At 32.9% G+C, this 17,691-nt stretch overlaps 1 protein-coding gene across 23 annotated transcripts in view; it reads left to right on the forward strand.

The window, feature by feature from the left end:
* BAZ2B (bromodomain adjacent to zinc finger domain 2B) overlaps positions 1-17,691 on the forward strand; it is a 350,617-nt gene that overhangs the window by 38,746 nt on the left and 294,180 nt on the right. Inside the window, exons 3-4 of one of the 23 annotated variants that reach the window (XM_057505503.1) lie at positions 3,707-3,759; positions 4,829-4,877. The exons of 21 other annotated variants lie outside the window; for them this stretch is intronic. The gene's annotated coding sequence lies outside the window, so the exon portion shown is untranslated. The remainder of the gene's footprint in view (positions 1-3,706; positions 3,760-4,828; positions 4,878-17,691) is intronic. One more of the 23 variants, XM_057505506.1, reaches the window with a different exon arrangement.

The raw sequence follows: 17,691 nt of genomic DNA on the forward strand, positions 1-17,691 counted from the left end.
GCCTCTGCTTTTCTTCCTTATACTTAGCTGTCTCTACACATCTCTACTGGTCTGGGTGTGGTGAAACCAAAGTTGTACGTTCATATGGTGCCCCAAGACTTTGGATAAGCTGATCGCTCACCCTGCTCTTCCTTTCCTTGCAAGAACTCTTTCTATTTGAGAAGTTCCTTCTTAGCACAGAAACAGTGCCAGCTTGGGGGATGGGATGGTGCAAGCAAAATGAAGTTTTTTTCCTGTTGTCTTGTGTGATTATTTTGTTTTGTTCTACTGTGTTGCTAAAACTTCCTAAGTGGACTCTAAAGGTCTCTCAGAGCTGGTTTTGTCCATGGATAGCTGTCCGATCCTTGATTGTCCTCCAAAAAGGGGGGATGGAGAAACTGAGTTATATGTTGCCATTTTTTCGCAACCTCTCTTTAAAGTTTTATCTGCTGTTTTTATGTGTTTGAAATACAGGAAGGGATACCAAGTATGCACTTAATACTATTAGAATTTAACACTGACTAATACGTAGGTAGTATGAAGACACAAAAGCAAACACTATCAAATAAGTGCCAGATACAAAACTGGAAAAATTAGCTTAATACAGTGGATAGTAAATAAGATTTTAACAATTTCTCAAAGATTATGACCTATCCTCCTCTTCTTTCTTCTTTTGCTTCTTCCTCCTTCTCCTCCTCTTTCAGTGGCACCAAGGGCTGTTGGTGTCCTTAGGCCCTTCCATGTCTGGCAGATAAGGACCAGGGCGATTAGCTGTGGGACCTGGAGCCGGTGGTATGCACACACTCAGCTGCAGATGCCTATGTAGTAGCAGGGGCCAGGTGAAGACATACACATAGTATGTCACTTCTTCTCTCCCAACCCCCTTCTTCTTCCGCACATTCCTCTTTTCTTCCTTCTCCTCTTTCTCCTTTTTCCAAGATTGGGCTCCTTTCCCCCATAGCCTTTGGACTTTACTTTGGTACTAATGGTTGCTGTGAACTACCCTATCATTCTTTCTCTTCTGTCTTGTGAAAAATCACACATTTGTAAGGTAGTAGGATTAAGAATGCTGCAGAACATTATTTTTTTTCCCTAAAGATAAATAATTTTAGAGAAATTGCAGTTTATTGAGTATAATTTCCCCTAAGCCAGAGATGGAAAATTGATTGCATCTGGAGTCCCAACTCTGCTGTGTAGTAGTGGCAACCTAGAGCTATGCATTGAGCATTCTGAGGCCACATCAAAGCTCTACAGCAAAGTGTGCCTTGATTCATTATTGATGTATGCCATGAAAAGAGGAAGAGGGAATAGTGGCCCAATTATTTGCCATTCCCTTCCTAGATTTTTAAGTAAATTATGATATATGACCATGTTTAAAAGAAGTTTGATTATTCAATCTTTGTCACTTTTTCCACATGTTGGTAGAAATAGTTATCTTCTTAATGCTAATTCCTGAATAGTGATGTAGTACTTTAGGCATTGAAAGTATTTAAATTCTTACCCTTATGAAAGTTATATTTTCATGTCACTTTGTGTATAAATATACACTTTGTGTAAGCTTCTGGCTTACAAAAGGCTTCTAGTAGTAAATCACCTACATTTAACAATTAGATAAAGCCTAGACATAACTGTTTGTGGACAGTGTTTACAATCACCCCAACCTAGAAACAGTCCAAAAGTTCTTCAATGGCTGAATGTATAAACAAGCTATAGTACTTCTCTTTATACTGTACTATACACCATTCCATGTAATATACTATAGAATACTATTCAACAATAAAAAAAGGAATGCACTATTGATACATGAAAAAAGTTGAATGAATTTCAAAGGCAACATGCTGAAATGAAGAGGCCATCCTCAAGAGGTTATTCTGTATAATTACCTATATAAGTATTTTTGTACCGATAGAAAAAAAGAGCAGTCATTCCCAGGGGCTAGGGATTGTGTAATGTGTAGTAATGCATACAAAGGTATAATACAAGGGATTTTAGGGGTGGGAGGTAATAGAAGTGTTCTGTATCCTGATTGTGATGGTAGTGACATGAATCTGTATATATGTTAAAATTATAGAACTACTCCCCAATAAAGTCAATTTAATATTATAATTTTAAACAAAGTTTAGAAAGAATATAGAATAGGACTTTGAATTAGCTTCAGGTTGTAGTGTGCTATGATATGAAGTGAAAGGAAAATTCTGAGGATTACAACATAGAGAAATTTCTATAAACAAAAAAAACCCCGGTATATATAGAATTAGCAGTTGGGATTAGTATTTAGTGTCTCGTGGACTTGAATTCTGTTTTGTACTGGAGAGAGTATAAAACATCTGCATTGTTGATATTGCTCTAATCACTATCTGGTTGAGTCATTTAATTGCTCATATCATCAGGTTCTTTTCTACAGAATGGGAATTCTTCGTCCTTTATCTTTTTCTAAATACTCTGTAAAAGACTGCTTGCAACACAGCATAATGTTGTTTTGTTATAAAGCAATTCTTTAAAGATATTCTAAATGTTTTTGCTAATTGCATATAGAAGACTAAAAATTACCAATAAGCACAATTTTTTAAAATAAGCAGTTTGGGCTCTGTGCTTTTCAAACTGAAATGATCCTAGTAAGCATTTTACTTCAGAATACGTGTTTGCCTTAACACACTTGCATTAAGTAAAAATCAGTGCTCTAGGAAAATTCTCCATACTTTTTTCTGATGCTTTCACGTAGTTCCTCACATAATATTGCATCCCCTAGTTGGAGTACATAAAAAACTAGGTAATCTAATAATATCTCTCCTAGTTGTAGAGAGTTTGTTTTAATTTTTGCCGAATCATTTTTTTTGAGTTTTAATTTTCTAAGTTTTCATTTTTTAATACTATGCAGAACAGAAATTTAAGACCACTAGGTGGGGATGTGAACAATATAGTGTTTGTTCTCCTGTGCTCTGAAGTAACTTGGCACAGCCTCAAGGATAATTCCCTCAAAAGAGGGCAGAAAACAACAAATCTTGTTTTTATCTTCCTAAATGTTATGTCTGGGAATCTGGATTTTTGGAAAAATTAAACTTCTGAAATAAGAACAGTCATCTGTGCTTAAATGGTATTTTGGGAAACCATAATTTCTTTGAATGACTATTGTCACAATATGTGATATTCATTGTTTTATGGGTTTATTTTGTCCTACTACATGTTTAATGATAGGTATGAAGTAATAACTAAAATATAACAGTTAAGGTACATTATACTGTCTTTTTCTGTCGTATTTTTAATACTACAAAAGAGTTAGTGATCATTTGCTTCTTTTTAAGATACATTTAAAAACTGCTTATTTTTAAAAATTGTGCTTATTGGTAATTTTTAGTCTTCTATATGCAATTAGCGAAAACATTTAGAATATCTTTAAAGAATTGCTGTATAAAAAAATAACATTATGCTGTGTTGCAAACAGTCTTTTAAAGAGTATTTAGAAAAAGATAAGGGACGAAGGGTTTTCTTCTTATCTCTAACATGAGGAGAACTGTATATAATCGGGAGTTAAACCTATCTTCTTATTTCTTACTACTTTTCAGTCAAATGCACATGGTTGTTGATAATCATATGAGCTTTGGTATGTATTTATTATATCACTACTAAAGATTCCCTTTCAGCCCAGTACAGGACTTCTGTCTGATAAGGGCTGACATGACACCTTTTTTTCTTTTCTTTTGTTTTGACACCTTTTTTCTTTCAGGAGTCTGTCTTAGGTATTTAGTTGCTCTGTGCTTCATCCTCAGCATTTTGACTCAGGTAAAATTAAAAAGTTTTAGCATATATATTGTAATTTAAATGAATTATCCAACAGGAAAAATCATGCTAATTTTTAGCATAGCTGGTATAAATTGTAGATTATTACATATCTGTGAAATTCTTTAACTAAAATTACTAGCTCAGATACAGAGGTGTGAGGCTATGATTTAACATTTACATCTTACTTATTAAGTAAATGTAACAATTTTCAAGGGAGTAACCCTTCCTTTAAGTGAATGATCACTTTTTATGGACTGGTTAAAATATATATGTATGTAACATAAAATTTCCCCATCTATTTTTTTTAATTACAGTAACATACAAATTTTACCATTTTCACCATTTTTAAGTGTATAATTCAGTGGTATTAACTACATACACACTGTTGTGCAACCATCCTGTTTCCAAAACTTTTCATCACCACAAACAGAAACTCTGTAGCCATTATGCAATAACTCCCATTTGCCCCAGCTACTGGGTAACCTCTAATCTACTTTCTGTCTCAATGAATTTGCCTTGAAAGACTAGATTTTAACATGATTGTACATTTAACATTTTTCCATATGGATGAAAAAAATTTAATATGGTAAAGGTCTACTATTATCATTTAGAATAAATAAAATATAACACTGAATAGCACTGTATAAATTCTTAATAAAAATTTAAATAAACAAGTATGAAGCATGACAAAGAAACAAGTAATTAGTATCAATAAGTTTGCTAAACATCTTATTCATTCTAAGGGTTTCCTAAATATTTTCAGGAAGAGCTTGAAATTTTTTTGTATAATGTGCATTATCTTAGAACCAAAATCAGGGAACATGTACATACTTACATACATATATAAAACTGGTCTGCACTTTAATCACACCCAAGTGATAAGTATAATAAAATAGTGTAACATAGGAAACAGATAGAGGTATATGAATTAGAAGGAAAAAGGATAAAATGTCTCATTTTAAAGGTTCCATTTGTTTAACTGTTTCAGGTCATACAGTAGACACAGTAGTTAAACAGTATCAATAAATTACCATTTATTTGCTGCTTCTGTTGATACTTTTTTTTAAAGGGCTTGGAGTGTAATCCAAACATGGCCACTGGAGTTTTTCTGGATAAGAGTAAGTGGAGAATTTTAAAGACTGGTGCCAAAACCTAGAGTTTTCTGAAAAGGAAATTTTGATATTTTGTAGCAGATTTTCAAGTTGTTAAATGGGAAGATAGTAAATAGATCAATAAGTAACTAGATCCTTGTAGAACTTTCTGTACTAAATGTAATGGTTTGATTCCTATCATAACTAGATATATTGAAAATGTTGGTGTATAGAGATAATTGAAGTCTTTCACTTAGAAAAGCTACGATTTTATCTTCCCTAATAATTGATATGCTGGTAAATATAAAAATAGACTGGATAATAATTATATCAGTTGGGGAAATCTGGAGAATTCTTTTTCTTTATTTAGATGAAATTATACCTTAATTGTTAAAGAAAATAATCACTTGATCTCTTTTTTAATATCTCTTGAGGTGGCCTTTCTTGGGTTTCATAATTCTATAACTGGAAAGGTTTTCCCTGTGTAATGTTTTACTTATGTTGCTATCACATTCTTTACCTTGAGTTTATTCCCTCACATCTTTATCTCGAATAGAAATGGAGAATAGTTCACTAATGTGTTCAAATTTTTACTATCTCTGATTGAGGAATCGGTGGGATTTTAGAGTTGTTTGGCTCATTCAACATCCATTAAATTACATTCTTTTGTGCCTTGTTATACTGAAGAGACTGGAAAGCTAAAAATTGTATTTTCTGAATCCCTTTCTGTTAGGGTGCTAGATGCACCCAGGCCCTCCAGTATGATGTATTCCTGGAGGATTTGGGAGAAAGGCGTGAAAGGTGCCTTTCTTTTCCTCCTGCCTGTTGCTACTAGCCAGCTGGTTCAAGGAGGTCTTCACTGATTTTGTTCTGGGAGTCGTTTTCAGAGAGTCTTTTTAGAATCTGTTCCTCCAGCTTCTTCCTGCAATTTTTATTCATCTAATTCTCTGTGATCAATTACTCTATTAATAGGGAAACAATAGAAGCATTGCCATCAAGTCAGGAAAAGATAAGGATGCCTAATGTTGCTGCGGAAGTTTTAGACAAGGCAAAGAATTTCCAGGCATAAAATTTGGAAAGGAAGAGGTAAACCATTTCTGTTTGCAGATGGTATAATTGTATATCCAAAAACCCCTAAAAGAATTAATGGAAAAACTAATAAAAACAAAAAGAATTTAAGTATAAGTAGCAGGTTATAAACTCAATGTAAAAAAATGAGCACCTTCAGTAGACACAGAAAAAGCAGAAGAATATATAATAGAAGGCTAATTTTTTTCAGTAGCAAAAAAAAAAAAGCAATACAAAAGAGATCCAGGCATAAACTTAATGAAAAATGTCTAAAACTGTACAAGAAAAACCATAAAACCCTCAGAAAGATCCAAAAGTAGACATGAACCAAGAAAAAGACATATGCTTTGGGATATAAAAGTTGATATCATCAAAAGAATAATTCTTCTTAAGTTAATTTATGAACAAAATTTAAACCTCAATACAAATAACCTTTGAGTTTTTTGTTTTTTCATTGGCAGCTAGAAAAGTGGATTATAAAGTTTATTAGGAAGAACAAAAAAAAAAATTAAGACTAACTATGGAAATCCTGAAAAAGAAGAGCAATGAGGGGAGGGTAGCTTTACCATACATACATTAAAACATATGATAAAACTGCTATAATTGAAACAGTAGTTCCAGCCCCATTGCAATACAATAGAAAATCCATAATTTTCTATTTTATAACATTATTTATAGAACATGTTTATAAAAACAGCGTTTAAAATCCCTGGGTAAAAAGACTTTTAAATAACTACTGTTGGGATAAACTAAATAGACCTGTAGGAAAAACTATAAATAAAATGTTTCTCAAACCATACACCAGAATAAATTCTAAATTTAACTGTAAAATGTGAAAATGTACAAAATGAAACAGTATACCTACTAGAAGAAAACATGCATAAATTTATTACCTAGGAGTGGGTTAAGTTTTCCAACCATGATACTAAAATAATGATAAAATTGACTATAAAAAAACAAAAATAGCTTTTTATTTTTCAAAAAATAAAACTCTTAATGATTGTGCATTGAGCATTGACTCCCCTATACAGAATTTTATTGTTGTTAACAACCATTTGATCAATAAATATGAGAGATGCCCTAACAACAACAACCAAGAAAAAGTACACACTTCCAATTGTGAAATAAATAAGCAACCGGGATGTAATGTATAGCATAAGGAATATAGTCAAAATATTGTAACAACTTGGTATGGTGATAGCTGGTACTTAGAATTATCATGTATATAAATGTTGAATCACTGTGTTGTACACCTGAAACTAATGTAATGTAATACTGTGTGTCAACTACCCTTCAATAAAAAATAATTATCTAAAAAAAAATAATAAAAAATAAAATAAAATAAAATAAAACTCAACTTTCAGTTATAGAATTTTCTCTTCCGTGCCTTTCACCGCAATTCCTATCTGTTAGAATTTTCCACATTTGCTTCATCTCTCTTTACACACACATTGCTACTATTATTATTGTTAAAATTGATCCTGCAGAACTCGTTAGGATTAGTTGTAGGCACCATGATCCCTTACCTGTACTTCACTGTGTAGCTAATTAAAAACAAGAATTTTCTCTAACATTACTACAGTATAATTGTGGAAGTCAGGAAATTCGCCATTTAACACAATACTACTGTCTAATAATATGCAGTCCTCTTTCAAAATTTGTCACTTTTGTCTCAGTTTTATCTGTCACTTCATAACAGTTGTTTTTGCTCATGTATAGTTGCACAACCCATTAATTGTCGTCTTGTTAGTGTTTCAAAATCTGAAATACTTCTTTAGTCTTCCTTTGTTTTTTATGAAAATGTCATTTATGAAGTGTATAATCCAATTATTTTATAGAATTTCTTTAAAATTAGGTTTGTCATATTGTTTTCTCATTATGTTCAGGTTATACATTTTTTCATAGCTTTATTGAAATATATTTATTGAAATACATATTTCCATAAAATCCACCCAATTAACATGTAAAGTTTAGTGGTTTTTAGTATATGCACAGAGTTGTATACCATCACTACTGTCTAATTTTAGAACATTTCCAAACCCCAAAATGACATTAGCAGTCATTACCAATTACTACTCCTTACTGCACTCCCACCATGTCAAGCCAAGGCAACCCCAATTTTTTTCCCATCTCTGTTGATTTGCCTTTTCTAAACATTGCATATAAATGAAATCATAAATATGTGGAGGTTTTTTTGTTTGTTTGTTTGTTTCCTGATTTCTTTCACTTAATATATCTTTTCAAAGTTCATCCTTGTTGATGCATGTATTGTATAAATACATGAAATTTTATCAGTTTATCAGTTGATGGACATTTAGGTGGTTTCCATTCCTTGGCTTTTGTGAATAGTGTTCCTATGAATATTCATGCACAAGATTTTGTGTGATCATATATTTTCAATTCTCCTAGGTATTTACTCAGGAATGGAATTTCTAGGATACATGGTAACTGAATTGTAGGATTTTGAAGAACTTCCAAATGTTTACCAAAGTTGCTTTACCATTTATCTTCCCACCAACAATGTATGAAGGTTCCAATTTATTTACATCCCCATGAACACTTGTTGCTGACTGTCATTTTTCTTAGCTATCCTAGTGGGTATGAAGTAGTATCTTAACCAGTTTGATATGCATATCCTTAATAACTTGTGATACTGAGCATATTTTCATGTACATATTGGCCATTTGCATATCTTTGGAGATATGACTGGTTGTACCTTTGGCCATTTTTTAAATTTTATTTTATTAGTAAGTTCTTTATATAAAAAATGCCTTCTTAGATGTGTGATTTACAAATATTTTATCCCATTCTGTGAGTTATCTTTTCACTTTCTTATATGTGTCCTTTGAAACACAAATTTTTTCATTTTAAAGAAATCCAATTCAAAAGAAAGGCATTATATAATGATAAAAAGATCCATCAAGAGGATATAATAATTGTAAATATACACCCAACATATAAGGGCATCTAAATATATAAAGCAAATATTAACAGATACAGGGAGAATTGACAGTAATACAATAATAGTAGGAGATATTAACACCCCACTTACATCAATGGATAAATCATCCAGACAGAAAATCAATAAGGAACAAGTGGCTTTGATTGACACATTAAACTATGTGGGCTTAACAGATATATACAAAATATTTAATCCCAAAACTGCCGAATATGCATTCAAGGGCATATGGAACATTCTCCAGGATAACTCACATTTTAGGTCATAAAACAAATCTCAATAAATTTAAGATTGATATCATATCAAGTGTCTTTACTTACCACAACAGTATGAAAGTGGAAATTAATTATAAGAAGAAAACTGAAAAAGAAAAGAAACATTTGAGGATAAATAACATGTTACTAAACAACCAATGGGTCAATGAAGAAATCAAAGATAATCAAAAAATACATGAGACAAAGTCAGACACATTGGTTTAAAGTCTTTGGATGAAGGAAAAGACTTGTAAAGTCAAATTTAGAGCAATATACACCCACCTCAAGAAACAAGAAAAAGCTCTAATAAACAATCAAATCTTACACCTAAAGGGACTAGACAAAGAACAAGGCCTAATGTGTAGTAGGAAGGAAATAATAAAGATGCAAATGGATTTAAATGAAATAGAGACACACACACACAAAAATAAAAAGAATAGAAAAGAGCAATGAAAATAAGATCTGATTCTTTGAAGAATAGACAAAACTGATAAACCTTTAGCCAGACTCATCAAAAAGAAAAGAAAGAGGACTCAAATAAAATCAGAAATGAAACAAATAGTTACAACAAATACCATTAGAAATGCAAACAAGTATAAAAGAATTCTATGAAATATTATATCCCAACAAATTGGACAACCTAGAATAAAAGTATAAATTCCTGGAAACTTGCAATCACAGGACTGAATCAAGAAGACATAGAAAATCTGAACAGATTGATTACTAGTAACAGAATTGAATCAGTGATAAAAAAAAAACTCCAAACAAATGAAAGTCCATGAACAAATGGTTTCACAGGTGAATTCTACCAAACATTTAAAGAATGTTCTCAAATTATTCCAAGAACTAGAAAAGGAAGTAATGCTTCCAAATTCATTCTATGAGGCCAGCATTACAACCAAACGCAGCCAAAGACACTACATAAAAAGAAAACTACAGACCAAAATCCCTGATGAGCGTAAGTGCAAAAAATCTTCAACAACACATAAGCAAATTGAATAAAATACATTAAAAGGATCATTCACCATGACCAAGTGAGATGTAGTCCCAGGATGCAAGGGTGGCTCAGTATCTGCAAGTCTATCATTATGATAACATTAACAAAAGAAAGTATAAAATTATATGATCATCTCAATAGATGTAGAAAAAGCATTTGACAAAATTCAAATCCATTCATGTTAAACAGTCTCAACAAAGTGGGTATACTAAGAACATACCTCAATATAATAATAAAGACTATATATGACAAATGTATAGCTAGCATCATACACCATGGTAAAAAGCTTTTACTCTAAAATCAGGAACAACACAAGGATGTCCAGTCTCACCACTTTCATTCAACATAGTATTGGAAGTCCTAGCCACAGCAGTCAGACTAGAAAAAGAAATAAAAGGCATCCAAATTGGTAAGGAAGAAGTAAAATTGTCACTATTTGGAGAAAACATGGTACTACATATAGAAAACCATAAAGACTCCACCAAAATACTAGATTTACTAAATGAATTCAGTAAAGTTGCAGAATACAAAATCAGTATATAGAAATCTGATGCATTTCCATATACTAAAAACTAAATAAAAGAAATTAAGAAGACAATCCCATGCACCATGGCATCAAAAAGAATAAAAATTCTAGGAATAAATAACCAAGGAAGTGAAAGACCGTCCTGTGAAAACTAAGACATTGATGAAACAAATTGAATGTAGCACAAACAAATGGAAAGATATGCTATGATTTCTGATTGGAAGAATTCATATTGTTAAAATATCCATACTACCCAAAGCAATCTACAGATTCAATGCAACCCCTATCAAAATACCAATGACATTTTTCACAGAGCTCTGGTAAAAATTTCTAAAATTTGTATGGAACCATGAAAGATCCTGAATAGCCAAAGCAATCCTGTAAAGGGAGAACAAAGCCAGAGGTATACTGCCTGATTTCAGATTATGCTACAAACCTATAGTAGTCATGGTACTGACAAAAAAATAAACATAAAACTCAATGGAAAAGAATAGAAATCCCAGAGATAAACCCACACTTAATATGGTTAATTAATTTACCACAAAGGAGGCAAGAATATGCAATGGAGAAAAAAAAGTTTCTTTAATAAATAGCGTTGGAAAACCTGGACAGCTACATGCAAAAGAATGAAATTGGACCACTTTCTTATACCCTACACAAAAATAAATGGATTAAAGGCCTAAATGTAAGACCTGAAACCATAAAACTCCTTAAAGAAAACATAAGACAGTAAACCCCTGGACACTGGCCTAAGGAACTTTTCTGGCTTTATCTTCCCAGGCTAGAGAAACAAAAGTAAAAATAAAAAAGTGGGACTACATCAAACCAAAAGTCTTCTCACAGTAAAGGTGGAATGGGAGAATGTATTTGCAAATGATGTACTTAATAAGTGGATAATATATAAAATATATAAAAGAACTCATACAACTCAACACCAAAAAAAAAAAAAAATCTGATTTAGAATAAGCAGAGGACCTGAATAGATATTTTTCCAAAGAAGACATATAGATGGCCAAGAAACACATGAAAAGATGCTCAATATCTCTATACACCAGGGAAATCAAAATAAAAATCACAATGAGATACCACCTCACACCAGTCAGAATGGCTAATATCAAAAAGACAAGGAATAACAAGTGTTGGTGAGGATGTGGAGAAAAGGGAACCTTCATGCCCTGTTGGTGGGAATGTAAATTGGTGCAGCTACTGTGGAAAACAGTATGGAGGTTCCTCAAAATATTAAAAAATAGAAATACAATACAATCTAGTAATTCTACTTCTGGGTATTTATCTGAAGAAAACAAAACAAAAACACTAATTCAAAAAGGTACACATACTCTTACCTTTACTGAAGCATTATTTACAGTAGCCAAGATATGGAAGCAACTTACGTGTTCATAGAAGAGTAGATGAAGAAGTATATATATACATATATATGTACATATAGTGTATAAATAGAAATATATATAAGTATATGTAAATCTATACATGTATATATGTATACACATTGTATACACACACACACAATAGAAGATTGCTCAGCTATAAAAAGGAATGAAATCTTGTCATTTGTTACAACATGGGTGAACCTAGAGGGTATTACACTATGTGAAATAAGTCAGACTCAGAAAAGGCTCATACCATATGATTTCAGTGATATATGGAATCTAAAGAAGAAAGCACATGAACAAACAAGGAAACAAATAAAAATCTAGCAACAGATTCGTGAATGCAGGGAACAAGTTGTAGTTACTAGAAGGGAGTGGGTGGAGGGATAGTGAAATAGGTCAAGGGGATTAAGAGGTTATGAATTTTCAGTTATAAATAACTCATGGGGACAAAAAGTACAGCATAGGCAATATAGTGAAGAATATTACAGTAACTTGTATGGTAGCAGATGGTAAGTACACTTATTGCAGCATTTTGTAAAGCATAATTGTCGAATCATTATGTTGTACATGTGAAGCTAATATTATTTGTCAACTACAGTTAAAAATTCTTTAAATTTAATTTAAGAAATAAAGAAGTATGTCCCCAAGGGGTTAGAGATCATGATGGTTGCCACTCTCACTATAGGCCCAGGGAACAGGACTTTTTCCTGCTCAGTTTCAGATGGAAGGGCCCTTGCAGAGCACCATAAAAGCAAGGCTGCCCTACAGAGCTGTAAGAATGGACCATCCCAGTGTGCCTAATATGTTGGATATTAAACTAAAGAGGATTATTCTCAGACTTGAACATATAATGGAATTTGCCTTGCTTTGCTTTGGACTTGCCTGGGACCTGTCACCTCTTCTTTTTTTCCTGCTTTTTTCTTTTGGAATGGCAATGTCTATCCTATACCTGTCTGACCATCATATTTTGGAAGTACCTAACTTGTCTGGTTTCACAGGTTTACAGCTAGAGAGGAATTTTCTCTTATAATGAATTATACCTCGAATTTCAACCATTTCTGTTTTAGATGTTATTTAGATGAGACTTTGAACTTTGGACTTTAAAGTTGATGCTAGAATAAATTAAGACTTCTGGGGCTGTTGGGATGGAATGAATGTATTTTGCATGTGAGAAGGATATTAATATTGGAGTGTTAGTGGTGGAATTATGGATTAAATGTTTGTGTCCCCCCCAAATTCATATGTTGAAGCCCTAACATCCAATGTGACTTTATTTGGAGATGGGGTATCTAACTAATTAGGTTAAATAAGGTCATAAGGGTGGGCCCTGACCCTGTAGGATTAGTTTCCTTGTAAAAGGCACCAGAGAGCTCACTTTTTCTCTCCATCATGTGAAGAAGACACAACAAGAAGGCAGCCTTCTGCAAGTCAAGAGAAGAGAACTCAAAATGAAGCCTACCTTGTTAGCACTTTGACTTTGGAGGCTTTCCAGCCTCTAAAACTGTGAGAAATAAATTCCTGTTGTTTAAGCCACCCAGTCTATGGTATTTTGTTTTTGCTGACAGGCTAACACTAAGAAAGATGAAAGTGCAGCAAAAATCCTTACTGTGATAATGCTGTTAGTGAGACTCAAATCTATCTTAAATGGAGTTATCGATGAAATACCTGACTATGGGAATGTTGACCCTGCTGTTTTTTTAAAAACTGGACATAAGTCAGAGGGATTTAGTGAAGGTAAACTTATCAGCATAAATGAGGAAAGTGGTTGTGATGAAAGTATTAAGATGTGTCAGAGGAAGTCATCCAGTAAAAAATTTCCAAAATAAGTCTTGGAGATATTTCATGACATTGAAAGTGCCAAGGATAAAACGATGGAAGCTGAATCAGACTTAGAAAGTAATATAAATTCATCAAGGCATGAATAATTCCCTATTCCCTAACCCCTACTTTAAATATGAGGAAGAGGAAAAGGCAATTGCTATTCATACTACCCTTAATATTTTTTTTTACAAGGAAACAAAACACTTTAACCTCAGTTTCAAATGTTTTAAATTACAATGTATTAAATATGTCTTTTTCATTCCCTATAAATTTATAGTCAATAGTGAGTTCTCAATGTTTCACAAAAATTTATAATGCTATGGAACAATCACAATTTCCCACTTATTATTAAGAAAGCTTTGCATGTGTTAGGTTGCCATCATTTTTACAGTCCCACATTACTGTTCAAAGTGTAGATTGCTTGTGTTTCTCAATTTAAACTGCCAAAGATAAACTAGGAATAATTTAAAGTTCTGATTTTGAATTTAATTGTATTCAGGGCATCAGGAAGAAGTAGGAATATTAAATATAAGTTAAAGTTTTCATTCAATTAAATTCAAAAGCTTTGAAAACAATTAGCTCAAACAATCCCAAATGAAAAATGCATTTAAAATTTTTGAAAATGTGTAAGAAATTTTTTCCATATGAAACTTAGATTTTATTTTCTGAAGTTTCCTTACATTCTTCTCTGTGTTAAAGCTTTCAACTATTGCTACTAATTAATGGGTTTGACACATCTAGCAAATCAGTCATTCAGTAAGTAGAGTATACCTCTTGGTGAATTGATTTCTGGTGAAGTGACCTGATCCCTGGAAGATTCCAAACACTTGATGAAGACCTGTTTGATATTCGGAATTGAATTATAAGCTACACACACTCACTCACTTATATACACATAGGTATAATACCGATATATCAACCTGCCCGCCAGCTATAAATCTGTGAAGCTACAACTCACCGAAGTCTGTACAAAGGAAGTCCATATAGTAAAAGTCTATGGCAAACACTAAATTGGGACAGATATCACCTCATTAAGGTGAAGAAAATAGAAAATAGTCATTAGCAATCTATAGAAAACAGACTATAGAACAAGGGAAAATGAACATTATCTCCAAAGTCAATGAAGGATAAAACACTAGAAATTAGAAGAAAATGTTATGAGTACTTTTAATTTCTACTGTAAGGTTAGAGAGTAAGTATGATCTTGATGAAAGCTGAGCAGAACACCCAAAGTAGAATAGAAAAATGTCAGAATTAGATAAAAAGGGAGTTGAATAGGGATAGATAAAAAGGAAGATTTCAAGGAAAGTAAAAATTCAGTGATGGAATTTTCAGTGTATGATTGCAGCAATATGTACCTGAATGATCATGCAAATTAGTGATGTAATCTTCAATTTACCTTATAAGAAGAAAAAAAAGAACATATACACATAATATTATATTTGAAACATACCCAACTTAGGTATGTTGTAAAATAACTGGGAAAGAAGCAAAAATTAAAAGTATAAGATTTTTTTAAAAAGTAAGTGTTCCAATGAAATAATTCAGCCTAATTTAAGAAGAATCAACATAGAAACCATTCTAAAATCCACCTGACATCATTTTTGAATTAAAAGATTAACAGGCAGAAGAATCATGTTACCTGTAAGGAAACAAAAACCAGGATGCTCTCAACTTTTTGTGTAACAGTGAATTTCATAACACTGTGGAGAAACAGAATCTTAAGGGGAAAAGATTGAAGAATTTTATATTCAACTGATATGTCCTTCATTTAAGAAAAGAACATAAAAATATCACAGATGTTCAAGGGCTCAGAAAATATATATTTTCCAAGCCCCTGTAGAAAAAAATGTTATGAAGACATACTCCTTAACTGAAAGATGCTTAAAACTCTCTCCAGCCACTTCAATAAAACAGGATGTCTATGCTGCAAATCCAATTGTCAGTTTGTAATCTTTTACTGAGCTTATTAATGGCAGTTGAAACAATTCATCACTAAGTCTTCTTAGACATATTTTTTACTTGATTTTTCAAACATTGAATTGCTCTTGGTTTTCCACTTATTTCACTGAACACTCCTTAATTTCCTTTCCTGGTTTTCCCTCATACGTCCAACTTCTAAGTATTTCAGCCCTCCCTGGGGCTTTGTCTGCAGTCACTCTATGGTGATCTCAACCATGTCATACCTTAAATACTATAAAGACTCCAGAGTAACTCCTAACTTTGTATCTATAGCCCGGATATTTCCCCTGAACTCCAAATTTACATAAGCCATCTTTATACTGAACATCTCCACCTGGATGTTTAGTTAGCACCTTCAACTTTAAAAGTACCAAACCTATCTGTTATTTACACTGCACCCCAACTCCCTCTCCCAAAGCTCTTTTGCAGTCTATGGAAATAGGTGCTAACTTGAATTTTCTAGTTCCTGACAACAAAAACTGCAGTCATATTCCCTCCTTTTTATCTTACTGCATATATCCAACCCATCAACAGATCCTTTAGCCCTACTTTCAGAATATATTCCAGATTCCACTTACTATCACATCAATCACTAAAGTTTTAAGTTTTCATCCTCCCTTCTTTGGACTTTTCAGCAACTTCCTATATGGTATTCTAACTTCCATTCTTGTTCTGCAACAGTCTATTCTAACACTGAAGCCAGAGAGAGCTTTTTTAAAGGGAAGTCAGACCACGTCATTTCTTTGCTTAAAGCTACTCGATGGTTTCCTACTCAAGGTAAAAATTCAAAGTCTATATAATGGCTTAAGAAGCCTTACAGAACATGGCATTATCTATGCTACTCTGGCCTTATCTGTTGGTGCTATTCCTTTTTATCGCATCAGCCTATGTTCCTTGAGCAAACTAGGCATGCTTCTGCCATAGGACTTTTGCAAATCTTGTTCCTTCTGCCTGGGAAGCTCCTCCCCATATGTCTACATGCCTTATTCCTCCACTTTTTTTAGTTCTTCATTCAAATATCAGTAAAGCCCTTTTTCACTAATTCTAGAACTTATGTAACTTGCCTCCATATACTATTTTTCTCCACAATATTTGTCACGACTATATATATGAGAGGAATCTGCAAACTATGGCCAGTGGGCTAAATCTTACCTACCACCTGTTTTTGGTAAACTTTTATTGGAACACTGCTATGTCACTTTTTTACATGTTGCCTATGGCTGTTTTCTTCACTGCAATGGCAGAGTTGGGTAATTGCAACAGAAACACAAGCCTAAAAACATTTACTCTTGGCTCTCTACAGAAAAAGCTTGCTGACCCTGATAGATATTATGTATTTGCTTGTGTGTTTACAAACTCCCTCCATAAGAAAGTAAGCCCTATAAGCACAGGTTATTTTTTTCACTGTTGCATCCCTTTTTAAGAGACTCCTGTGTCCAGATAGTAGAAACAAAATTTCCCACCTCTGATACCTAATAATATGAGCTACAATTAAAAAAGGTAAAACTGCAGAGCTAGAAGAAGAAAAAAAATTCAGCAGTAACCGGAAATAAGAAATAGGATAGAATTTTATGTCATGCTTTTCAAAAGATGATAGCTGTGGGAAGAAGCAAGATATGCTGAAGATATGTACAGGGCTAGCCCCACATCTACTCCCGAAAAGCTTATCTTAATGTCAAGATTAATGATGATCTTGAGATTCATAATTAATATACCTATAATAGTAGAGGAGTCGACGCAAAGAGTCTCCTTCCAGTTTTCTTTTCCTTACTGTGCAAAAGTAGAAACAGCTGCTGGGAAGAGATGACTGCGAGGTGAAAAGCGAAGGATTAGGGGTGATGGCAGAAGCAGAGGCTTCAGGAC

The sequence above is a fragment of the Manis pentadactyla genome, chromosome 8, assembly GCF_030020395.1.
Source record: "Manis pentadactyla isolate mManPen7 chromosome 8, mManPen7.hap1, whole genome shotgun sequence".
Lineage (NCBI taxonomy): Eukaryota > Metazoa > Chordata > Mammalia > Pholidota > Manidae > Manis > Manis pentadactyla.